General features: G+C 39.8%; 1 pseudogene; it reads left to right on the top strand.

The window, feature by feature from the left end:
• The window catches only part of LOC136386827 (histone-lysine N-methyltransferase PRDM7-like), a 94,929-nt pseudogene that overhangs the window by 9,154 nt on the left and 58,830 nt on the right, over window positions 1-26,945 (top strand).

Genomic DNA, 26,945 nt, shown 5'->3' with positions numbered 1-26,945 from the left:
AATGTTACTACACACCACAGATGCCCATGGCTCCCCTGAGAGTGGGTGAACCTCCTCTCTCGCCACCTCATAAACCCTTTGTGCAGACATTCAGCGTGCCAAGCCGATGACTCTAACATTATTGCTTTCTTCATGAAAACACACATTGCAACTTAGTAAAGAAGGTGCCCCCACCAGAAAGCTCTCGGTAACATGCTTTGATGACAAGCATGACCTAGAAATCCTTTCCCTACACACTTTTCTGAAAACTAGGATGTAAATCCCCCAGTGAGGAGTCAACACTCCTGTCCTTTAGAGAACTCAGGGAACACAAATCACTAGCAAAATATCTCAAGGCCAGTCAATTCCTAAACAACTCACTGTTTCTATGAATGGTGTGGGGGATCTGCTGATGTGCACTGATGACAGCTTCCCTGCTGCGGGGAGGTACCCAGCAGCCAGATCAGTTCAACTTCTCCCCAGGTGCTTTCAGTCTCCAAGGAGTCCCTGCCCCACAACATATCCAGGGTCCCCAGCTCTTCCCATTTCATTCAGTAAAGTCTATAAAAGACTGGAAGTTTCCCCAGCAATACCTCCTGGGTGGGAACCCTACTACTCCCAAAAATCTAGGAAGACATGAAATGATGAAACTCATATAGCAATGAAATGATTACCTATGCTTTCCTCGCCGAGAACTCCAGCCGACAGAGGCAGGGATGGGCTACTGTAATGTGGCAGGAGAGCAGCACACTAGGGGGTGATGGTCAGTGGGGACCCTCTCTGACACCATCCTGAAAACCTAGAGCCGCAAGTTTGATGGTGAGAGAAGCAGGAAGGTAATGGCAGTGGGAAACTGTAGGAATGGCAGAGGAGAAGTAGCGGAGGACACATGGGAGCCTGGAGAATAGATGGTGGGGAGTGGAGGCAGAGCAGGCACAGAGGCAGGGTGGGCTCGAGGACCGGAAGCGAGGGCATGAGAGTCACCTTCCCCCATTATCCACCATCTTACAAAACTGATCCTGGCAAGTTTGCTCAGTGGTGAAGTGTCAGCTCTGAGTGTGAATAACCCAAATTGGATCCCTGGTGAGGGCACACGGGAGAGGCGCCCATCTGCTTCTCCACCACTCTCCCTATCTTCTCTCTCTCTCTCTCTCTTTCTCTCTTTCCCTCCTGCAGCCATGTCTCATTTGGAATATTCCATATACATAAATGCTCTACTAGAACTCTAAACTAAACACTAAATCTCATGTTCAAAAACATTTAGAGCCTTTAAAAAAAATGACTGCACAGAACAATAAAACAAGTTCTTACCAATGAAGATTCCCTGAAGTTCTATGGACTTTCTGGGTGCCTCTCATCACCTTAAATCTACAAACCTGTAAGAAAAGTTCATTACAGTATCATTATACTAATGTGTTTTCAAATTAATGTCTAAAATAAGCCCCTCAAATAAATCACTACAACAGTTAGAAAGTATTTTGAACAGAAAGGTAACAAAATTGCTTCATCATGAATGTTTCTGATTCCACAAACAGTAAAGGCTTCAGCTTCAGTGTTTTTCTTTGGACCAAGAGGAAGTTTGTCCTGAGGACGTGCTTGGACAAAATTGCAGAGTTTCACATTCTTCACTAGGGGGTGGGGGTTGAAGGTGAGTGAGCATTACTTGTGAGCTGTGCATGGAGTTTCACATTCTCCACCAGGGATGGGGGTTGAAGGTGAGTGAGCATTACTTGTGAGCTGTGCATGGAGTTTCACATTCTCCACTAGGGGGTGGGGGTTGAAGGTGAGTGAGCATTACTTGTGAGCAGTGCATAGAATGCACAACTGCCCCTGACACCAACGGTGCAGAGGATGTTCCCTCAGGACGAAGAATGACCCAGCCCAAAGGTCAATGCTACTCAGAACTCAGACCTACTCTATATGGCACCACATAAAATGTAGAACACTAACAGCAGGTTAGTTGGAATCATAGATCACAAATTCTGACTCTCTTAATTTACCAACCCACCTGGAAGCCGACACCTGAAGAAAAAAAAACAATGTCAAAGCATCTTCAAAAATGGCTGAATAGGATCTTAGCCTCAAATAATGCCCAAGAAAATCCAAGAGACAAGGAACATCTCACAACTTGGACACTGAATCACTCTCTGACGAATCAGACTGGTCATATCAGGATCTCTACTTCTCCTCATGACTCAACTATATTCAATCTTTCACAACTGTTTCTGAATGTCACTAAAAATTTTTCTTTCTATTTTTCTACAATCCAGCATTCTGTTTTTAGACTGATATTCTTTTGCTTTTGTAAAATTAAACACAGATTTCTATCTAAAAATACACTTCTTCTCAAAACAATTTTGAAGAGACCACAGAACACTGCTATCTACCAGTTTAACATAGCTTTAGTTCCTCTACAATATAAAACAAACAAATAAACCTATATTCCTGAACCCTGATCCTCAGCCTAGTTCAAAGTATACTACATCACTTTTAAAATAAAAAATACCTTTTCCTTACTGATAGACATACATAGCCTACTTCTTCAAATGGAACCTTTAGTACCAGATGCAAACTCATCTCTATTCTTATACCATAAAGGTTTCTCTTTACATTATAGAAAATGTTTTCTTCATAAAGTAACTGATGTCACAACAGCTATGTGAGAAAAAGAGGAACACCCCTACATCCTACTATCTGCAAAAACCACTTTCCATGGATGTTAACAGACATGCACAACTAATACAAAATGCTGGAGCCACCTACACCATAACAGAGCAGAAAAAAAAGAAATGGAAACAAAACCAAAACATATTTGGATACCATGCTCTACACAGAAAAGCAAAAGGTGGTCTTACATATTGTGGACTGAAATTCATTTTAATACATTCCAATGAATGCAAATATATAACTTCAATGCAATACATAACAATCTAGAATAATAAAACTCGAATAATAAATCACAGACCTAAAATGAAAATGAGAAAATCCATACTTACAGAAAACTACTTAAGACACCTCTCTCATTCAGGGATATTGACACCTCTCAAAACCAATGCAGCCCCCCCACAAAAAAATTAGTAAGGATATAAAGAAAAAACCTCTAATTTATAAATAAAATTAAAGATACATAACTATTTCACATCTCAGACAATACATCTAACATGCTTTCCAAGAATGCTTATAACTCTTTAAAAACTGATCCTACTGAAAATATACCACCTTCCTAGACATTTTAATTCTCTTTAACTACATATGCTCTCTTTATTGCTCACCATACCATCCATCTAGAAACCTGTAAGTAAAGATAATAACAGCATTGTCATGTTTACATTTTTTAAAAGCTACATCTTTAAACACACACACACACTCTCTCTCTCTCTCACACACACACACACACCCTGACATTAAATCACTGGTAAAATTAGGAAATACTTTCAATGCAGAAATAAGAAAAGTGCTGCATTCCTATCATTCTGCTCTCCAGAAATTTGATACCTATGGCAGGTTTCTTAACCAAGCAAACCACAACCACAATAGTGCCATTGTGTATTGTAAGAAATGCTGAGGGCTGGGTGTTATCTGTAAGCACTGATTAGAACAACCAGAAGCACATGAGTACCTACAATGCACAGCCCTTCACCTGAACAAAGATGGACTCAGCCCAAAAGATCCACAGTGCTCAAAACACAGACCCTAATCTACATTGAACAACAAGAACTATAAACTAAGAATACAGAAAGCAAGGCATTTTAAATCCTAATTCTGAAATACAACTTCTCTCTTTAAATATCTCCATAGATACTCAAAACCAAACCTGAACAACAACAAACACAAAACCTCCCATCTTGCCATAATTCCAATCGACTGCCCTGCAGTGACGAGGCACCCAAAACAATCAGGAGTTGAGGAACATCTCACGTGTTATGAGACTGATTCACTCAGAGACAGAACCAGACTAAGCATCTCACCATTGCTGCTTCTCTTCATGACACAGAAATCACTTTCATACCTGTGTATGATCACTTTCAATACTTCATCTTACTTCATTAGTTTCCAGAATTTACCCTCTAAAAAATTCCTCCTCAAAAATGAAGACTTTGACCATAGTGTATATTCCCCAAACACCCTACATGGAGCACGAGTAATGACTAACCATACTTAGGGTTACTACCACAGCGTGCATCCCAACCTACACTCATTTCAAACGCTATGATGGATGGTACTATTTTACTGACTGATCAGTATTTTAACTCAGAAAACTATTTTTTGCCAACTCCTGGCATGATCTCACTTCAACTCTTACCTTTCAAACTCTGACAACTTTCACATGACTTACACCTACATCAATCTACTGATCATGACAACTCCATACTAGCTTATGTACCTGCACAGCTCATGACACTCACATACATTTATTACAAACAAAAAATTTTACTACACTGGAGGAGAAATAACAAACATAAATACTCCACTTATACAAAAACTATCTAGAGTGAATAATATATTTCTTCAGACCCGATTAACAGCAAAACAGGCAAAATGCCTGGGAATCTGCTTCACAAGAACAGCGATGATCTATACTAATGAAATTATAAAATGCTACCCAAAGACACACAGTATTTTCATGCTCTTTAATAATAGCTACATGATAGTAATAATAATATTAATATTAATGATAACAATAATTAGCCTTACCTGGGGTGGTGTAGTTAATGAAGCGTGGACCTGGAATGCTGGTGTCGCCTTGGAAACAGCAGACTTGCCTGATCAAAGCACATCCTGGGCGACTACAGCGGATCAATGTTTCCCCGCTCCTCTCTCTCCTCTCTCTAAAACCAGTAATTAAAATCTTCTTAGAAAAAGAATTCCATTGTTTTCTCAACACTGTCTACACTGAAATAGAATAGTGCTCGCACTGGAAGTGCTCACTTACACGGAGTGGAACGTGTGCCCAACAAGCCGCCCGGAGATTCTTCTCTGCTCCTTCCGCCCAGTTACATCTCCTCCTTCAATCCCTCCCTCGTGTCCCCTCTGCCCCTCCTGACATCTCCGGGGTCGCGGATCCTCTCACCTCTACACCTCTGACCCTGAGAGAACGGCCCCTTCCTGGCAGCACCTGGCCTCACATCCACCGACATCCTCGCTCTTCCCGTGCAAAGTGTCAACCTCGGGTATGGGCCCCATTTCCTCCAGTCCAACCCGGTACCTTTCTCTTGACCCCGCTTCTCAGCTCTGGCTGGTCAGCCTCTGGGGGACGGGCCCTGCTGCTCACACCTGACTTTAGTTTTTTCTGGCTCACTCACATGAAAAATACTCAGGAACCAGGAACACTCGTCCACGTTTACCTTAGCAAAATAAATTCATTTACACTTCATAAAATTTAAAACTACAGTAGAAAAGACATCTTTTCAAAATCAAAACTTGTACCACCACAAGGGAGACATTCTGAAATGCAAAAACCCTCAGGGAACACTCAGATTCCAAGGGAAACAGTGGAAAAATTTATATGGGGGGGGGGAATAAAGGTTGATGGGCTTTCTATGAAAAATATTACAGTAATTAATAAATAGGAAAAGGACAATTTCCGCTTCGTGTAAACCTACTCTGGAACCCACCTGTGTTATGCGAATGTCATACAAATGGACATTATACAACACTTAGTAAGGTAGAAGGCAAAACCCATGACTGCAAAGACCAGCGCTTCCTACCGCTGAGGTGGATGGACGCGGGAGTTTCTGCTTTCCATGCACTGCACACAAACTCGGAAACAGAAGCTCCCAATGACACACAGCAGAACTGCAAGAAAAAACAGAAAAATTTATCATAGAAATAGATGAATCACACCTCTCTCCTTCAGAGTCGAGAGGACCCCTCCCCATCTCCTTCAAAATTATCTGTAAGGAGAGAAAACACTTAATGTGAACAGCAAAGTGGATTCCTCCTTCGTAGGGGACCCGCTCTGCTGAACCTTCTCTGCGCACCTGCACTAAGGTGTCATTCCCCGAGATGCCCACACGAGGGCACGAGGGCATCGCGCGGATGGCGGCTGTAAAGGCGACTGCATTCTCCTCCACATAGAAACTATGTATCTTCCTCTCCTTACGGTTCCTTTAGAAATCCGCAACAAAAAGTAACTGCGCAGTCCGTCTACTTGCAAGTTGTCTAATACTTTTAAATAAACCCCAAGACAAATAACAAGGGCACTTACAATATAATTGCAACTGAAACGTAATTAACACCATGCACCAAAACGTACAGGAAATTCTAAGTCTTACCTGAACCCATGAGCAAAGAAGAAAACCTGACGCTATATCACTTTTTCACTTTTCTTCACCACCTACATAAGTAACTCTAGGGAACCTCACTTTCACGTGGCCTGAACAATGGCAACACCTGGAGCCCGAGCTGTGGTCCCCTGGCTCCTTTCTCACCGCGCGTCCGGAAAGCACTGCGCCTGATTTCGCCTGCTCGCACCTGGCCTCTCCCCACCTCTCGGGTCCTCCCCGTGCACCTCTGGCCTCCACACCCTTCACGGCCCTCGTGTGTTCATTATCTTTCAGGGACGCAGCCAGTTGCAAAGTGCCAGGACCAACCAGAATTGCAGACCTAAAGTTTAATGAACAAAAATCATAGATAGCCTTGGACAGTTCACGCAATGGATAAACTGCCCGGAGTATGGACAACCCAGGTTCCATTCTGGGTCAGGGCACAGGGAGAAAGGACCATCTGCTTCTCCCCCCACCTCTCTCCTCTTTTCCCTCCTCTCCCTTTTCCCTTTGCCCCCTCAGGCAGTGGAGCGGGGCCCCAGCGCTGTCACCTCAGGATCTGAAAACAGCTCCATACCGAGTTAGTTGCAATAATCACACAGGCAATTTATTACTCACAAATCCTTTTGGCGTGCCTGGGTACATACAGCTTAAGGGGGCCCCGTTGGCGTGCTCCTCTTGGCTGGCTTTGGTGAGAGCTCAGAGTGGCATGAAGACCGTCCACATCAACGTTGGAGTCTGGCCGACTACTGCAGAATGGGGCCCTTCAGCTTTAGTACCTTTTCTGGCCAATGCCTTCTAACAGGTGTCAATCTAAAGGATTATTAGCTCATACCACCATTTTGGGCATTCCTTACAGGGAACTCTTTTTATGTTAATCTACTGAAAAGTTTACATCAAACCACTTTTTAAGATGTTATTTACATTAACTTACAAAGTTGTGATACTAACCCACTTCCTATGTATGTATAAGTTCACACACACACTAACTGGGCCCTGCTGGAAAGTCAGAGTCTGTTTATCACATTACATAGGTATGACACCAGGCCACTTATCTAAGTATGACTTCACACACACACTAACTGGGCCCTGCTTGAAAGTCAGTCTGTTTATCACATTTTCACCTACTATATTAATTAAATAAAATTATTTAATTATCTTAATTATTTTAAATATTATTTTTAATTACTTTTATATATCTTCCATATTTTTTTATATTTCTATATATTTAATTACTATAACATTATATTACTACAACAGTTAACTTACAAAGTTATGACATCAAGCCACTTCTTATCTATGTATAACTTCATACACACACTAACTGGGCCCTGCTTGAAAGTCAGAATCTGTTTATCACATCTACACACACTATATTAATTCCTATCCAGATGGCATAACTTTATTTAATTTTCTTATTTCTAATATTATATCTTAATTACTGTCATATATCTTCCATATGAAACTATGGAACTAGCTTCCAATGTTACTATAACCGTATATTACTGCAACAGATCTCCAATCTTGCAGAGGCTCTTATTATAACAATTTTTTAAATTTGTTTCTTTATTTAAAAAAACATTTTGGAGAGTGGAGAGAGAGAGAGAGACAGAGACAGAAGGGGGGAAGAACAGAAAGCATTAACTCCCATTTGTGTTTTGACCAGGCAAGAACAGTCTTTTTATTTTAATTATTTTTTGTTTGTTTTTTTGTTTTATTTATTTTAGAGGGTAGAGAGAGAAGTAATTTCTTTAATGCATGTGAAATAAAAGAAAGGAGGGAAGATTCCATGAGGGCCTGAGAGCCAGAGCCAGACAGGATGAGCAAGTAGAAAAGAGTTTGTGCTGTCACCGTTTTGCAGGAGAAGACTGTCAGGGGCAGGTCAAAGGTATGATCCTACTGATGCACAGAGTGGCCAGACACAGCTCAATGATGGCAAAGAGAAGCCTTTTGGTAAACAAGTGATGTGCCAGGGTTGTGAGTTCCCATCTCGACCTGTTCAATTCATGAATTTCTATGGGAACAGGAGGAGGTCTCATTCCACTGAACGCTTTCTTATCCACACTGTGTTCCTCCGCCTGGAGTCTGTTTAGATACAAATTCATTTTCATTGGGGCTATTTGTTTCAGAGTGCTATGTGAGTATTAATCAGAAATGCATTGTGGTTTTGTCAGTTTATGGAACAGAAATGTTTCATCAGGTACATGGTGAGTAAAGATGTTCTTTCCATTTCTGGCTTGTGTTTTTTATTGTGTAAATAGTTTTTTTTAAATAGTTGATTTTAATTTTATAAAGTCCCTGGTTTTTTCTATTTTGATGGGTCCCTGAAACCTAGAAGAACCAAGAGGGGCATAGCGAGTCCCCGAGGCCCAAGGCGCGTGGAAAGGAGGCGGGAGGTGGTGGCTAGAAGAGAGGTGCGGGGCGGGCTCAGTACCTCGCAGTCCGGACCCGCGGTGGGAAGGGGCGTGGGGATCACCACCCGGGCTCTAAGGGAGGCAGTCGCCGAGGCGACGTGAAGATGAGGTGCATTCGATGTGATAACATAGGTTCTGAAGAAAAGTGAGAAAGTGGGGGACCATCAGGGTTTCTTTCTTGCTCATCTGTGCAGTGAAGACTGTGTGTTGTGTGCAGTGTTTTTCATTACGTTTCAGTTCCAGTGGCATTGTGACTGCCAGTTTAATTTATTTTGTGTGTTATTGAGAATGGCATTTGGTAACTTGTAGCGAGAAGAGCTCTGTAGTTACTTTTTTTTTTTTGCGGATTTCTAGAGGAAGGCCAGGAGGGGAAGATACACCGTTTCTATGGTGATACCTCTGTGTCTAGTCTAATGCGGTTCTTCTCAAATATGCCGTCAGCGCGATAGGCTGGCGCCCTCATGTGGGCATCTCGGGAATGACATCGTAGCGGAGGTGCGCAGTAGAGCGGATCCTATACCTAGGCGGAATGCACATAAGGCAGAGATAGTCAACATTTTTATACCTACTGCCCACTTTTGTATCTCTGTTGGCAGTAAAATTTTCTAACCTCCCACTGGTTCCACAGTAATGGTGATTTATAAAATAAGGAAGTAAGTTTACTTTATAAAATTTATAAAGCAGAGTTACTGACAGTTAAAGCATATAATAATAATTATTTATGAAATACTTTATGTTGGATTTTTACTAAGTTTGGCAGAATAAATCTTTATAAAACAACTTACTACTGCCCACCATGAAAGCTGGAATGCCCATTAGTGGGAAGAAGGGACCAGGTTGATGAGCAGTGACATAAGGTTTGTTCAGTCCTTACTGATTTTTAAATTTTTATTTATTTATTTATTTTAGAGGAGAGAGAGAGAGAGAACAGAGAGAGAGAGAGAGAAGGGGGGAGGAGCAGGGAGCTTCAACTCCCATATGTGCCTTGATCAGGCAAGCCCCAAATTTTTTTTAACTTTTTTTCAATTTTTATTTATTAATTTTAGAGAGGAGAGAGACAGACAGAGAGAGGAGAGACAGAGAGAGAGAAGGGGGGAGAAGCTGGAAGCATCAACTCCCATATGTGCCTTGACCAGGCAAGCCCAGGGTTTCAAACCAGTGACCTCAGCATTTCCAGGTTGACGCTTTATCTACTGCGCCACCGCAGGTCAGGCAAGCCCAAGGTTTTGAACCATCGACCTCAGCGTTCCAGATCTGTGCTTGATCCACTGCGTCACCACAGGTCAGGCCTTACTGATTTTTTTGAAGCAGGCTGTCACTTTTGAAGGAGTGACGATCCGTCACTGAATGAGAGATGTGTTGAATATATTTCAAAGATAGTTTTTCTTTTTTTTTTGTAACTGTGATGTAAGTGGCAGTTTATGTTATTGAGTTTATATTAAGTACAGGAAAAGTTGGAATCACCAAGTGCCTAAAGCTTATTGATAGGAAGTGCTACTGTTGGGAGTGATGATTTTTGCCCTAAATCTTAACAACAGTTGTATAATATCTATTTGTATAAGGTTTTCCTAATAAAGGAGGGTTCCACAATAAGTTCTTGCTGTGACTGTGAGAAGGAATTAATTGTTGCATTCATATTTATTAATTCTTGTAGTATTTTCCTTGGAATAACCATTACCCTTTATTCACCCCACTGCGCAGTTTCTCTACCATTTCCCTTGCAATCATCGTGTCCCTTTAGGGCAGTGTTTCCCAACTTTTTTTGTGCCATGCCCCACCTTAAACTTTCTAAAATTTTTATGTCCCCCCCTATGTAACATACATAATTTTTAACATTAAAAAATTGATTTTTTCACTTAATAAATATAAATGATAGGTTCTAGGAAGAAATCACTATGAAATTGTTAACAAAACACAGTAAAATTTCAAAACATATAATGAAAAACAGAAATTTAAATTCCAAATAATTTTAATACAGATTTTTCTATATTAATTTCTTATTTTAATTTAGTGTGATCCTTGCGTTTGATGCTTGCTGCACAGAGATTTTATATTAGGTTCCAATTTGGTTAGCTTTAGTCTCAAGTCTCCATGTTGTGTTATATCCAGCCGATATCTTTTTTTTTTTTACCAGTAAATCATTTACAGCACTAAATCCACATTCAGCTAAAAATGAAGATGGAAATGGTAGCAATAGTTTTCTTGCACATTTGGTTGAATTTGGGTATTTGATTTCTGTTTCCTCACAAAGCCATGCCATCACTCCTTTGATATGAAATAAAGCTTTAACTGACTCATTATTTTGCAATTCTGCGAGTTCTTCTTGATACTGCATATTTGATATATCAGACAAATCCACTAACATTGGCTGCATCATCTATGTTGGGAAATCAATTTGTTTTAAATCAGAAAATCTTTCTTTTAAATCAGCCAATAGAATATTCAAATGATTGACAATAATAAGTAAAGCCGTATCATTTACTTCACATTTTTGGAGCCAATGAAACTGTTTAAAGTTTTTGTTGTTAATATGTTTCTGACATAACTCAATATTGGTAATGAAACCAAATATCTTTGCTTTTGCATCGACAAGAGTTTTATTTGTTCCTTGAAGTTGATTATTTAATATATTTAGTTTTTCAAAGATATCGGCTAAATCACTCACAAATGCCTTACCATCTATTGTTAACAGATACTTCATTTCAGGTTTGTCGCTTAAAAAATCACTAAGAGTATCAAACAGTTCCATAAATCTTTTCAAACAGTTTCCTTTAGATAGCCATCTTACTTCAGTATGAAGTAAAAGTCTCACATGGTCTTCATTTTGTTCTTCACAAAATAGCTTGAAAAGACGCTCACATTTGGCACTAGCTTTAATAGCATTAACACACTTTATTACTGTGTGTAATAATTCATTCAGAACAGGCGAGATGTTTTTAGCTACCAAGTTTTCCCTATGAATAATCATTTCTGGATTCCCATATTTCATCAATTTTAAGCAGCCATTTTTCTTGCCCATTATATTGGGAGCACCATCTGCAGCACAAGATGTTATATTTTTCATTGGTATATCATTGACATCTAAGTCGTTTTTTAGCTTATTATATATATCTTTGGAGGTAGTGGTGCTTTCTAATCTTTTACAGAACAACATTTCTTCAGCAAAATGTCCTTTATCAATATATCTTACGTAAGTTATCAATACTGCCTCACTGTCTCTCAAAGTTGATTCATCCATTTGCAAGGAGAATTTTCTTGTTTTCAGCTTTTCAATAAGTTGTTTTTCAATATCCTCACTCATTTCGTCTATTCTTCTGCTAACAGTATTGTCACTGAGTGGCATAGCTTTTACATCTTTGTCATCTTTTTCAAGAACCGTTTTAAGAAATGCTGATATTGATGGTTTTATTAAATTCTCTCCTATAGTGTGATTTTCTCCAGTTTTAGCGATGAATAAAGAAATTTGATAACTAGCTTCAAGAACACGATTATTAGTTGAAGTATGAGCAATAAATAGAGACTTTAATGTTGTTCTTTTTTCAAAATTTTTCTTTAAAGTTTTAAAGTAACTCAAATCTGAATTAATATTAGCACTATGTTTTGCCTTCAAATGCGCCTCAAGACGACCTCATTTCATTGATTCATTGGTTAAGCATTGCTGGCATAAAAGACAAAAAGGAATCCGCTCATTGTGAACAGCGGGTATGAACCCAAATTTTAAATATTCCTCCAAATATTGACGAGTTTTTTTCTTGCTTGTACCACTCATTTTACTATGGGCTATAATAAAAATAAGATCAATTAAAAACTAATATTAAAATATGTGTTAAAATATATTCAATGTGACATAGAGTAAACGTATACTAAAAATTCATATTTATTTAAATGTATATAACACATTTACTACACTACCACCGCAAATCAAAAGGTATCTATATTTTTTCCACTTGACAAAATTTTCTGGAAAGTTATGCTTCTAAAATTAAAATCATCGTGCATGCTCTCTTATAGCCCCAATAATATTTATATAATATTATTGCTTTCTAGCTCCGATGCAAAAAGTACTTAATAAAGAGTTTAATATTGATTAAAATGAAAATAAAATCAAATACTTACCAATTATATCTATACAATATATATATATGTTTTGACTGACACTTATTTCAAATTAACACAAACTGAATGATGTGAAACACTACAGAAGTTGCGATGGGCCAATTAGGTGAGACTAACTGCGTTGTTTAGCGAGTTTTTAAAACATCCTGGGTTCCCCACGGCAGACAGCACGTTCCTCTGTGAACCCAGGACTAAGTTTACTTGATGACGCCAATCACCCAGTTGATATTTTGGTCTCGTCAAACAAAATTATACTTAATAATTATTTACCGCAATTATTTAAGAATTGCATTTTTTTTTTAATTTGGCACCGATATCTAGCATTGCATTTAAATGGCCTGGAGCGAAAGAGTTAAAGTCGTGTCGAGTCAATTTTCAAATTGCCCCCCTTAACTATCGAATTGCCCCCCTATGGGGAGTGGACCCCTTGTTGGGAAACACCGCTTTAGGGTTATTGCATTTCAGAATGTCTCCTATGTTGTGATTTCTGTTTATATTATTTAAAGAAGGTGTTTTCAATGGCAGTTTTTAGTTTTATAAAATGACAATGAATTTTATTGCTAAAGTAAACGTGAACGAGTGTACCAGATTCAAGGCTGTTTTCATGTAAATGAACCATTGAAAACTGAAGTTGTGTGTGAGCTGCTGGGCCTGTCGCGAGGCCTAACGTAGGATAAGCAGGGAGGTGAGAGGTTGGGCCCGGAGTAGATGCGGGGTGGGGCTAGGCCAAGGGAAATTGAGCCGCGGGCAGGTTCAGATGAGATGCAGCGGAAGAAGCAGCAAGTCCGTGGACGTGAGGTGTGAGGCTTCCGGGCGGGGGCCGCAGTTCACGAGTCCGGCGGTGCAGAGCTCGGATAAACGTGAGTGTATCCCTGGGGCCCGGGGATAACGGGGTGGGGGATGGGACAGAGGGGATGCGAGCGAGCTAGAGGTTCAGGGAGGAGGTGCAGCTGGCCGCCAGAAGAGAAGAGCTCCCGGACTGTTTGTAGGGAATATGCTTCTGCTCCCCATGTAAGATCAGCAGAATGACCTGCTGTTAGTATTGTATGTCATTCTTCATCCTGTTTCTTGTGGGGTAGGGTTTGTCTTCTGAGTACTATTGAGCTTTGAGGCAGGATCATTGTGTGTGCTGGGGAATGAGGAATGTCCTCTGCATTGTAGGTGCTTGTGAGGAGGTGTTCCTTCTATTCACAGACCAGAATTAACATCCAGCCGGATCCCCATGTTCTGGATAATATTAAATGGCACCATGTTGGCTGAATGCCCCAGGGCATATTCATCTTTGTAAGAAAGCACATCCCTGGAAGCTTTGAGCAATCTGGCCTTGGAAGTAGTATTTTCATCACTGTTCCTTTGAAATTATTTTATAAGGCTATCATTGATTAAATTTGGTTTTTTAATTTACTGTTCATTCATTTGATAACATGTCGATGTAATGATAATGTTGGTCAAATAAGTTTGTAAATATAATGTCTACATGCTTGCTCACTTATAGTTTGTATTGGGTGTGGGAGACAGGCTGTAAGCAGGTCTGGTTGTTAGAGCTCTAAATTTAGATTTAAGACTAAACTTTTCCCCACACCTTTGACTGATTGCATGATGTGGGGTGGTGCACTCTTATGAGAAATCCTATTATGTTTCAGATAAGTGACTTTGTATCAGAGACTTTCTTGTTTGTATATTGGATTAAAGGTTTTGGATTTCTACACTATAAACTGGGGCAGACCATGAGCTTGTTCTCTCTCCGTTCCTGAGATTAGTATTAGAGGAGAAAGCAGAGAGGAGAGCAGAGAGAGGCCACGTGGAGAAGGCCAAAAGAAGCAGCCAAGATGGTGGAGTGCTGAGTGAGAAGCCAGTTTGTGCAGAATTTGTGCAGAGAAAAGGAGATGGGGAACAGAGGTGAGTAAGTCTGGTGAGCTAGAAACCTTTGATTTTAGAAAACTCGAATAAGTCAGTAGCTTTGTGAGCACTGAATGAGTGGGTTTTTGGATCCCAGTGTGTGTTTTCACTTGCCCATCGGGTGCAAGCTAGGATTAAAGTTGATGACCCACCAGTTCTTGGCTCCATTGTTTCATTACTGTCTGTCCAAATCAAATGTGAACCTGCATGGGCCAGGTGGCTGTGATGATGGCCATACCTACTGGCCATACAGATAACTTTCTTACAGGGTTCTAGATGGAGGGTTAGAAGAGCTGCAAAGAAAGTAGTGTTATAAAGCATCATACCCCAGATTCTGAAAGGCACTGTACCTTACTCCATCAGGTTTATGTAGAGACACCCGGTCCAGATAAATTTTGAAGAATTTTATTGAAGGAGGGAATTTTTTAAATATGCTGGTCGCATATGGTTGACTTGAGACATAGCAGTCCCAAATCATGTCCGTCAATTACATCTCAGAGGCTGGTTATATACCCTTTGACCACACACAGGTTGGGAAGCATGACAGCAAGACACAATCATTAACAATTTTTACATTACATTAACAAGATTAACATTAAAACTTTCATGGTAATACAATCAAAGTCATTCACAAATCCTTTTAGTGTCTATTTCTCCTCCTTTTCCTAAAAGTACATGTTAGTCTCAGGATTCCAGGAAGGGAGTGAGAGCTAAGATCAGTGTAGGGTGGTATGTAAATTTTGTCTCTTATTGAAAGCAAAAGGGAGTTCCTCAGATAACCTTAATCATTTCAGAGAACTTAAAACCAAATGACCCTAGTCATCCTTGTAAGTCAGGAGACTTCGATATTCTTTTTCCTCCATTTTCCAAAGAAAGGACTGGACAGAAAGCCTGACTTTTCCCTTTAAAATGGCATTGTCAACACTAAGTTTTAGAGTTCTCTGGTACTTTTTTACAGTTAATGGCAGTTTTTTTTTGTTCATTGAAATGTGTAGAAAGGTGGTTTATCATCCAGTAGGGTCAGTTTTTAAAGGTTTTATTTAATTATTTATTTTTGTATTTTTCTGAAGCTGGAAACGAGGAGAGACAGTCAGACAGATTCCCGCATGCGCCCGACCGGGATCCACCCGGCACGCCCACCAGGGGCAAAGCTCTGCCCACCAGGGGGCGTCGCTCTGCCGAGACCAGAGCCACTCTAGCGCCTGGGGCAGAGGCCAAGGAGCCATCCCCAGTGCCCGAGCCATCTTTGCTCCAATGGAGCCTTGGCTGCAGGAGGGGAAGAGAGAGACAGAGAGAAAGGAGTGGGGGGGGTGGAGAAGCAAATGGGTGCTTCTCCTATGTGCCCTGGCCAGGTATCGAACCCGGGTCCCCCACACGCCAGGTTGACACTCTACCGCTGAGCCAACCGGCCAGGGCCCAGTAGGGTCATTTTTTAAAAAGTGGCAAGCATTCTTGTAAGTTTGATAGATTTGAATATTTGGAGTATTGTGGATGTTGGGCAGATAAAATATATTATACTCACTTTGTTAAAGATGGCGCTGCCCACATGGAAGCCTGTCACCCAGGTGATATTAATGTGTGTTAGGGGCGGGCTGTGGGTAAACAAAATTCTTGTAGCCTGGGGCTTGGTTTTAGGTCTAACCCTTTTTCACCCTTTTTGATGTGGGGTGGTACAATCCCATCATGTCTCAGGTAAGTGACTTTGTATTACAGACTTACCTATTTTGTATATTGGATTAAAGGTTTTGATTTCTACACTATAAAATTGGGGCAAAACAAGAGCTTGTGCTCTTGATTCCTGAGATTAGCATTAGAGAGCAGAGAGAAGCCACATGGAGGAGGCCAGGAGAAGCAGCCAAAATGGCAGAGTTTGTGCAGGGAGAAGGAAGGAGATGGGGAACAGAGGTGAATAAGTCTGTTGAGATAGAAACCTTTGATTCTACGAAACTCGGATAAGTTCATAGCTTTGTGAGCACTGAATGTGAGTGGGTTTTGGAGCCCAGTGTGTGTTTTTACTTGCCCGCTGGGTGCAAGCTAGGATAAAAGATAATGGCCCACCAGTTTTTGGCTCCATTGTTTCTTTATCGACTGTATGAATCCAATGCGAACCTGCATGGGCCAGGTGGCTGTGATTGTGGCCTTGGATACTGGCCTCACAGTGGAGTAATTATAATTATGTTTATAGAATGTTATTTGCCAGTTAGGTTATTTTAAAAAATGTTTTTACACATTTTTTAGTTGCATGCATCAGTTTTGAAAGCTGTGCTCCATTGCCGATTGAGATGGGTGTGTTCAATTACCTTTATAGTTATGTGTGTTTCTGTTTTCTCTTTTAGGTGTGTTGTATTATTTAGTTTGTTAAAAATTGCAGGTGAAAAAAAAATTGCAGGTGAATGTGGATATACCCAGTCTACTGAACCTACTAAAAGGATTTTGTAATTTATAGGACCAGGTTTTGCCTTAAAATGTACTGTATGTTACCCAAATATTTGTGGTGGTTATTTTTAGTTCTCTTAATGTCTTGCTGCCTTATGTTGTAGGCAGCTCCAGGGTTTTCTATTAGGTGTGGGTAGCTATTAACTCCCAGAAGGAAGTGCTTTCAGTGGATGTCAGGATGTAGGGGTGCCATTTGTTTTCTCATATGTTTGTTTTGATACAAGTTATGATGTTACAAAGTACCCTACCCCAGATTCTGAAAGGCACCATACCTCACTCCATCGGGTTTATGTAGAGACACCCCATCCAGATGAATTATGAAGAATTTTATTGAAGGAGGAGATTTGCTATATATGCCGGCCACATATGGCTGACATGGGGCATAGCAGTATCAAATCTTGAGCCCTGAGTACATTTACGAGGCTGGTTATATACACTTTGAGCACATACAGGTTGGGGAGGGGGCATGACAGCAGGACACAATCATTAACAAGATTATAAGATTTGTCTAGGGCAGGGGTCATCAAACTATGGCCCCGCGGGCAGCATGCAGCCCCCTGAGGCCATTTATCCAGCCCTCCGCACTTCTGGAAGGGGCACTTCTTTCATTGGTGGTCAGTGAGAGGAGCGGAGTTTCCATTTAAATACTGGTCAGTTTGTTGATTTAAATTTACTTGTTCTTTATTTTAAATATTATATTTGTTCCCATTTTTTTTTTAAATAAGATATGTGCGGTGTGCATAGGGATTTGTTCCTAGTTTTTTTTTTTATAGTCCGGCCCTCCAACGGTCTGAGGGACAGTAAACTGGCCCCCTGTGTAAAAAGTTTGTGGACCCCTGGTCTAGGAGATTTACAGAAAATGTTAAAACTTTCAGGATAATACAAAGACATTCACAAATCCTTTCAGTATCTCTCTCCTCTCCTTTGCCTAGAAGTACACTTCAATTTCAGGATTCCAGGAAGGGAGGGAGAGCTAAGATCAGTGTAGGGTGGTATGTTAATTTTGCCTCTTATTGAAAGCAAAAGGCAGTGACGTCACGGATATGGCGCCGTGAGCAGCGCGTCCGACACATCTCCCCAAAATCACAACAAATTTATCAACTAGAAACAGGAAAATTTATCTTCGGAGCAAACTGAAAGAAAAAGGACTGCTATCACTCGAATCTGAGAGACGAGGGTGTGGAGGAAGCTACCGCAGGGACGTTCATTCAAGCTGCGAGGAAGTGCGCCTGTGGTAAGTCATCCGGCACTCGGAAGCCGCGAGCGGCAGCCGCCGCCAGCCGCCGCGAGCAGCGCCCGGGTCGGTTGCAGAGCGAGCGGCGAGCAGCCGCTGGCGCGCGCCCGGTCTGGTTGCAGACCGAGCATTGCAGACCGAGCACCGCTAACGTTCCCAGCGGCCCGCGCACGGGGAGCGGGAGAGGCCCCAGGGCGGTATTCCCTACTTGGGAGATTCTCTCCGCGGGCGGGGCACCTCACCCAGCCATTCAAGCTAACAATAAAGCGTTGGGGGAGGGGTGCATGCAGGCAGCCTGAAATACCTTCGGGAGCACAGCTGCGACCCAATTACTAAAATTAACTTAACCCGTGAAATCTGCGCACCCTCGGTTCTAATTGATAAGATCTCTCTCAGTTCACCGACCCAAGACAAGAGGCGTGATATTTTTTTGGTGCCTCTCGCTAAAGGGGCAGGGGCAACTTCTGATTGATAGAGCCTCCATATTCAGGGATAAACGCTAACAAGAAGGACTTGGCAGATAATAAGATCTATACCACACTAGTCGCAAGCAGAGACTAGTGCCTCTTCTTACCAGCCAAAACAGGCTACAAAGTGTGGAAAGCCTGGGTTGAGAGGTCCAACGGAATGCTAGGCGCTGAACAATCACCTTGACAACAATTGACTCCCACCCCCGCCTGATTACACTGGAGGCCCTGACTGTCAGAGCCCTTCCCAGAGCCTTGCACTGAGTGGGGATAGAGTGGGGATTTCCCAGCTCTTTGAGCCTCTTACTCCCCAGGCAGAAGCAGTGGCAGCCTTGTGGCTGGATCGCCAGGCTGCTGGTTCGGGAGGGGGGGACTGGGAGAGAGAATCCACGAAGGCAAACTCTCTCGTCGTTGGACCCTGCAGACGCCGGCAGGCCTTGACTACCAGCAAGACTAAAGCCAATTGTGTGACATTGCCGTAGAACCCCATCAACTGCAAGTCCCTGCCTGGGTGTGGCGCAGGGGCAGGGCCTGGGGTGCAGAGTCGCCGACCGGGAAGAGGGAGAGAGGAGAAGGAGGAAGAGGTTGACATCTCAAAATCAGGAAAAATCCACAGACTTTGCAGCCTGTTCCACTGGTGTTTTGTTGTTGTTGTTGTTGTTGTTGTTTGTTTCTTCTATCTTATTGCCTTTATTTCCTCCACCTCAGTCCTTCTATTCTCTGCCCATCTTATGCTTCCCTTTTCTTGAACTACACTACCCATAAGTGTTACATTTTATTTCTCTTCTTCATCCTCACCCTCCTTTGGGGTTATACTCCAGGACACTTAATTCTCACTCTCTCCTCTTTTGTTTTTTTTTGCCTTATTTTGTTTTTTTCTCTTCCTTTTTTATTTCTTCCTTCGTTTTTCTCTTTTTCTTATTTTTTCCTTTCTATTCGTTTTTTCTTTTCTCGTTTTACTTTCCTCCCATTTAATCCTCAATCACGAACAAATTAGTTAATTTGGGACTCAAGGTTTTTTTTGGCTTTGTTTTTCTTTTTCGGTTTTGTTTTTGTTTTTTTCTGGTTGGTTTGTTTTTGTGGCATTTTGGGTCCTCCCAACCCAAGGTCTCCATTGTATTTGGTCTTTGCTCCACTTAATACAACGTATTTTTACTTATTATTTTTATTTTTTCTTCTTTATTATTCCTTTTTTTGTCCTTTTTTCTGGTTCCCTCTTGTCCCTCTCATTATATCTCTTGGTTGACCGTCACCCGCAGGCAGATCAACTTATGCTTGTCTAAGATTTTCTTCATTTTTTTTTTTTTTTTTTTGCATTAAGTAGGTCCCTACTCCCTTTTTTTTTTTTTGCCCCCTTGAACTCTTCACCGCAAACCAGACCCTCCATTATAGGCACGATATTTCCCTGAGGAGGGGAGAGGAGAGAAGGAAAACAAAGAAAAAAAAAGGGGGAAATAATAAATTATTACTGCTTTTTTTTGTGGGGTGTTTTACCCTTTGTTTTTTTTTTGTTTTTTCTTTTTTTTTGTTTGTTTGTTTTTTGTTTGTTTTTTACTTTTTACTCTTTATTAATTCTAATTAGTGCTATCAACAAGACCACCCTCAGATGCCAATAAGAAAGAGGAAATCGAATATTATGGATACAAAAGAAAGAGAGGTAACACAAATAGATGTGGAAAAATCTATGGAGAAAAGACTTAACATATTGGAAGCCTTGGAGCTAAATGACAGAGAATTTAAAATAGAAATCTTAAAAATACTCAGAGATATACAAGAAAACACGGAAAGGCAATATAGGGAGATCAGAAAACAACTCAATGAACACAAAGAATATATTACCAAGGAAATTGAAACTATAAAAACAAATCAAACAGAAATGAAAAACTCAATTCACGAGCTGAAAAACGAGGTAACAAGCTTAGCTAGCAGAACAACCCAGATTGAAGATAGGATTAGTGAAATAGAAGACAAACAACTTGAGGCACAACAGAGAGAAGAAGAAAGAGACTCAAAAATAATAAAAAACGAGAAAGCCCTACAGGAATTATCTGACTCCATCAGAAAGAATAACATAAGAATAATAGGTATATCAGAGGGAGAAGAGAAAGAAAATGGAATGGAGAATATACTCAAACAAATAATAGACGAGAACTTCCCAAGCCTGTGGAAAGAACTAAAGCCTCAAATTCAAGAAGCAAACAGAACACCGAGTTTTCTTAACCCCAACAAACCCACTCCAAGGCACATCATAATAAAGATGACACAAACCAATGACAAAGAAAAAATTCTCAAGGCAGCCAGGGAAAAGAAGAGTACAACATATAAAGGAAGGCCTATTAGATTATCATCAGATTTCTCAGCAGAAACTCTACAAGCTAGAAGAGAGTGGACCCCAATATTTAAAGCCCTGAAAGAGAGGAACTTTCAGCCAAGAATACTATACCCATCAAAGCTATCCTTCAAGTATGAAGGAGATATAAAAACATTCACAAATACAGAAAAGATGAGAGAATTTATCACGAGAAAGCCCCCACTCCAGGAAATACTAAAGGGGGTTTTCCAACCAGATTCAAAGAACAAAAGAAAACAACACCACAAGTAACAGCTCCACCAAGAACACAATAAAACCAAACTTAAACTGTGACAACAAAGGAAAAAAAAAGGGGGGGGAGAGAATGGAGATTAACAGTAGCAAAGGACGATGAAGTGCAGAAGTACTTATAAGATAGGGTACTACAATGAATATGGTAGGTACCCTTTTCATTACTTAATGGTAACCACCCTAGAAAAAACCACCACAAAAACACATGACTTAAAAAAGGTAGCAACAGAGGAAAGAAGTATGGAACACAAACAAACAGAAACAAATGATAGAAAAACAAAAGAGAAGAATCAAACTAGATACAAAACTAACAGAAAGCAATTTATAAAATGGCAGTAGGGAACCCACAAGTGTCAATAATTACACTAAATGTAAATGGATTAAACTTACCAATAAAAAGACACAGAGTAGCAGAATGGATTAAAAAAGAAAATCCAACTATATGCTGCCTACAAGAAACACATCTAAGCAACAAGGATAAAAACAAATTCAAAGTGAAAGGCTGGAAAACAATACTCCAAGCAAACAACACCCAAAAAAAAGCAGGTGTAGCAATACTCATATCTGATAATGCTGACTACAAGACAGAAAAAGTACTCAGAGACAAAAATGGTCACTTCATAATGATTAAGGGGACACTGAATCAAGAAGACATAACAATCCTTAATATATATGCACCAAACCAAGGAGCACCAAAATATATAAGACAGCTACTTATTGACCTTAAAACAAAAACTAACAAAAATACAATCATACTTGGAGACCTCAATACTCCGCTGACGGCTCTAGATCGGTCATCCAAACAGAGAATCAATAAAGATATAGTGGCCTTGAACGAAATACTAGAACACCTGGATATGATAGACATCTACAGGACACTTCATCCCAAAGCGACAGAGTATACATTTTTCTCTAGTGTACATGGAACATTCTCAAGAATTGACCATATGTTGGGCCACAAAGACAATATCAGCAAATTTAGAAAAATTGAAATTGTACCAAGCATATTTTCTGATCATAAAGCCTTGAAACTAGAATTCAACTGTAAAAAAGAGGGGGAAAAACCCACAAAAATGTGGAAACTAAACAACATACTTCTAAAAAATGAATGGGTCAAAGAAGAAATAAGCGCAGAGATCAAAAGATACATACAGACAAATGAAAATGAAAATACGACATATCAGAATCTCTGGGATGCAGCAAAAGCAGTAATAAGAGGAAAGTTCATATCACTTCAGGCCTATATGAACAAACAAGAGAGAGCCGAAGTAAACCACTTAACTTCACACCTTAAGGAACTAGAAAAAGAAGAACAAAGACAACCCAAAACCAGCCGAAGAAAGGAGATAATAAAAATCAGAGCAGAAATAAATGAAATAGAGAACAGAAAAACTATAGAAAAAATCAATAAAACAAGGAGCTGGTTCTTTGAAAAGATCAACAAAATTGACAAACCCTTGGCAAGACTCACCAAGGAAAAAAGGCACAGGACTCAAATAAATAAAATCCAAAATGAAAGAGGAGAGATCACCACAGACATCATAGATATACAAAGAATTATTGTAGAATACTATGAAAAATTATATGCCACCAAATACAACAATCTAGAAGAAATGGATAAATTCCTAGAACAATACAACCTTCCTAGACTGAGTCATGAAGAAGCAGAAAGCCTAAACAGACCAATCAGCAGGGAGGAAATAGAAAAAACTATTAAAAACCTCCCCAAAAATAAAAGTCCAGGCCCAGACGGTTATACTAGTGAATTCTATCAAACATTCAAAGAAGACTTGGTTCCTATTCTACTCAAAGTCTTCCAAAAAATTGAAGAAGAAGCAATACTTCCAAACACATTTTATGAGGCCAACATAACCCTCATACCAAAACCTGGCAAGGATGGCACAAAGAAAGAAAACTACAGACCAATATCTCTAATGAATACAGATGCTAAAATTCTAAACAAAATACTGGCAAACCGAATACAACAACATATTAAAAAAATAATACATCATGATCAAGTGGGATTCATCCCAGAATCTCAAGGATGGTTCAACATACGCAAAACGGTTAACGTAATACACCATATCAACAAAACAAAGAACAAAAACCACATGATCTTATCAATAGATGCAGAAAAGGCTTTTGATAAAATACAACACAATTTTATGTTTAAGACTCTCAACAAAATGGGTATAGAAGGAAAATATCTCAACATGATAAAGGCCATATATGATAAACCATCAGCCAACATCATTTTAAATGGCATAAAACTGAGGACTTTCTACCTTAAATCAGGAACAAGACAGGGTTGTCCACTCTCTCCACTCTTATTTAACGTGGTGCTAGAAGTTCTGGCCAGAGCAATCAGACAAGACAAAGAAATAAAAGGCATCCATATTGGAAAAGAAGAAGTAAAGGTATCACTTTTTGCTGATGATATGATCCTATACATCGAAAACCCGAAGGACTCCACAAAAAGATTATTAGAAACAATAAACCAATACAGTAAGGTCGCAGGATACAAAATTAACATACAGAAGTCCATAGCCTTTCTCTATGCCAACAATGAAATATTAGAAAACGAACTCAAAAAAATAATCCCCTTCACGATTGCAACAAAAAAAATAAAATACCTAGGAATAAACATAACAAAGAATGTAAAGGACCTATATAATGAAAATTACAAAGCATTGTTAAGGGAAATCGAAAAAGATACAATGAGATGGAAAAATATTCCTTGTTCTTGGATAGGAAGAATAAATATAATCAAAATGGCCATATTACCCAAAGCAATATACAAATTTAATGCAATTCCCATCAAAATCCCTATGAGATTTTTTAAAGAAATGGAACAAAAAATCATCAGATTTATATGGAACTATAAAAAACCCCGAATAGCCAAAACAATCCTAAGGAAAAAGAATGAAGCTGGGGGCATTACAATACCTGACTTTAAACTATATTATAGGGCCACAATAATCAAAACAGCATGGTATTGGCAGAAAAATAGACACTCAGACCAATGGAACAGAATAGAAAGCCCAGAAATAAAACCACATATATATGGTCAAATAATCTTTGATAAAGGGGCCAACAACACACAATGGAGAAAAGAAAGCCTCTTCAACAAATGGTGTTGGGAAAACTGGAAAGCCACATGCAAAAGAATGAAACTCGACTACAGCCTGTCCCCGTGTACTAAAATTAATTCAAAATGGATCAAAGACCTAAATATAAGACCTGAAACAATAAAGTACATAGAAGAAGACATAGGTACTAAACTCATGGACCTGGGTTTTAAAGAACATTTTATGAACTTGACTCCAATGGCAAGAGAAGTGAAGGCAAAGATAAATGAATGGGACTACATCAGAATAAAAAGTTTTTGCTCAGCAAGAGAAACTGATATCAAAATAAACAGACAGCCAACTAAATGGGAAATGATATTTTCAAACAACAGCTCAGATAAGGGCCTAATTTCCAAAATTTACAAAGAACTCATAAAACTCAACAACAAACAAACAAACAATCCAATAAAAAAATGGGAAGAGGACATGAATAGACACTTCTCCCAGGAAGAGATACAAATGGCCAACAGATATATGAAAAAATGCTCAGCTTCATTAGTTATTAGGGAAATGCAAATCAAAACTACAATGAGATACCACCTCACCCCTGTTAGATTAGCTATGATCAACAAGACGGGTAATAGCAAATGTTGGAGAGGCTGTGGAGAAAAAGGAACCCTCATTCACTGTTGGTGGGACTGTAAAGTAGTACAACCATTATGGAGGAAAGTATGGTGGTTCCTCAAAAAACTGCAAATAGAACTACCTTATGACCCAGCAATCCCTCTACTGGGTATATACCCCAAAACCTCAGAAACATTGATACGTGAAGACACATGTAGCCCCATGTTCATTGCAGCACTGTTCACAGTGGCCAAGACATGGAAACAACCAAAAAGCCCTTCAATAGAAGACTGGATAAAGAAGATGTGGCACATATACACTATGGAATACTACTCAGCCATAAGAAACGATGACATCAGATCATTTACAGCAAAATGGTGGGATCTTGATAACATTATAAGGAGTGAAATAAGTAAATCAGAAAAAAACAAGAACTACATGATTCCATACATTGGTGGAACATAAAAATGAGACTAAGAGACATGGACAAGAGTGTGGTGGTTACCAGGGGTGGGGGGAGGGAGGACAGGGGGAGAGTTAGGGGGAGGGGGAGGGGCACAGAGAACTAGATAGAGGGTGGCGAAGGACAATCTGACTTTGGGCGAGGGGTATGCAACATAATTTAATGACAAAATAACCTAGACATGTTTTCTTTGAATATATGTACCCTGATTTATTAATGTCATCCCATTACCATTAATAAAAATTTATTTAAAAAAAAAAAAAAAAAAAAAAGAAAGCAAAAGGGAGTTCTTCAGATAACCGTAATCGTCTTAGAGAACTTAAAAACAAATGACCCTAGTCATTTTTGTAAGTCAGGAGACATCTATATTCTTTTTCCTCCATTTTCCAAAGAAAGGACAGGAAAGCCTGACCTTTTCTGCCTAGAATATCAATATTAATTTTGCTGCTTTTTGGTACCTTACAACAATATCATAATTTTTTCTTTCATGTAAGGAGAAACCTTTGTCATATATATTATGTGTCTGAATTTGAATCCATTACTTTGTGCCAATAATTAGGCTATTTATGTTTATTGATAAGGAGTTACCCCAGCAGTTCATTTTAATAGCCATATGCCACAAGGAAATTCTTCAATGTAGTTGTGGTTTTTTCTATTCATTGCTTTTTGTATTCTGTCAGTCAAATAAGTTTGTTAATATGATACTGATAGATATATGAATTTATCAGAAATACCAAATGCCCTTTGGCTGTTTCACATGACTGTCAGACCTCAACCTTATTTACTGGATAATTGCCCCTGAGGCAGAGGAGTTCCAAGAAGCTGGTTGTTGGGCAGATAAAATGTATTATGCTCACTTTGTTAAAGATGGTGCTGCCCACGTGAGGCCATCGCCCAGGTGATATTAATGTGTGTTGGGGATCATTGTAACCTGGCGCTTGGTTTTGGGATTAAACCTTTCCCACCCTGTTTGATGTGGGGTGGTACAATCCAATAATGCCTCAGAGAAGTGACTTTGTATTAGAGACTTCCCTGTTTTGTATATTGGATTAAGGGTTTGAATCTACACTATAAAATGGGATGGAGCGGGAGCTTGTGCTCTTGGTTCCTGAGATTATCATTAGAAGAGAGAGCAGAGGAGAGCAGAGAAAGGCCACGTGGAGGAGGCCAGGAAAAGCAGCCAAGATGGTGGAGTGCTGAGTGAGATGCCAGTTTGTGTAGAGTTTGTATCTGGGATAAGGAAGAAGATGGGGAACTGAGGAGAATAAGGCTGGTGAGCTAGAAACCTTTGATTCTAGGAAACTCGGATAAGTCAGTCGCTTTGTGAGCACTGAATGTGAGTGGGTTTTGGAGCCCAGTGTGTATTTTTACTTGCCC

This window comes from Saccopteryx leptura, unplaced genomic scaffold (assembly GCF_036850995.1).
Source record: "Saccopteryx leptura isolate mSacLep1 unplaced genomic scaffold, mSacLep1_pri_phased_curated manual_scaffold_15, whole genome shotgun sequence".
NCBI classification, from domain to species: domain Eukaryota; kingdom Metazoa; phylum Chordata; class Mammalia; order Chiroptera; family Emballonuridae; genus Saccopteryx; species Saccopteryx leptura.
This window is presented reverse-complemented; position numbering and strand designations above follow the sequence as displayed.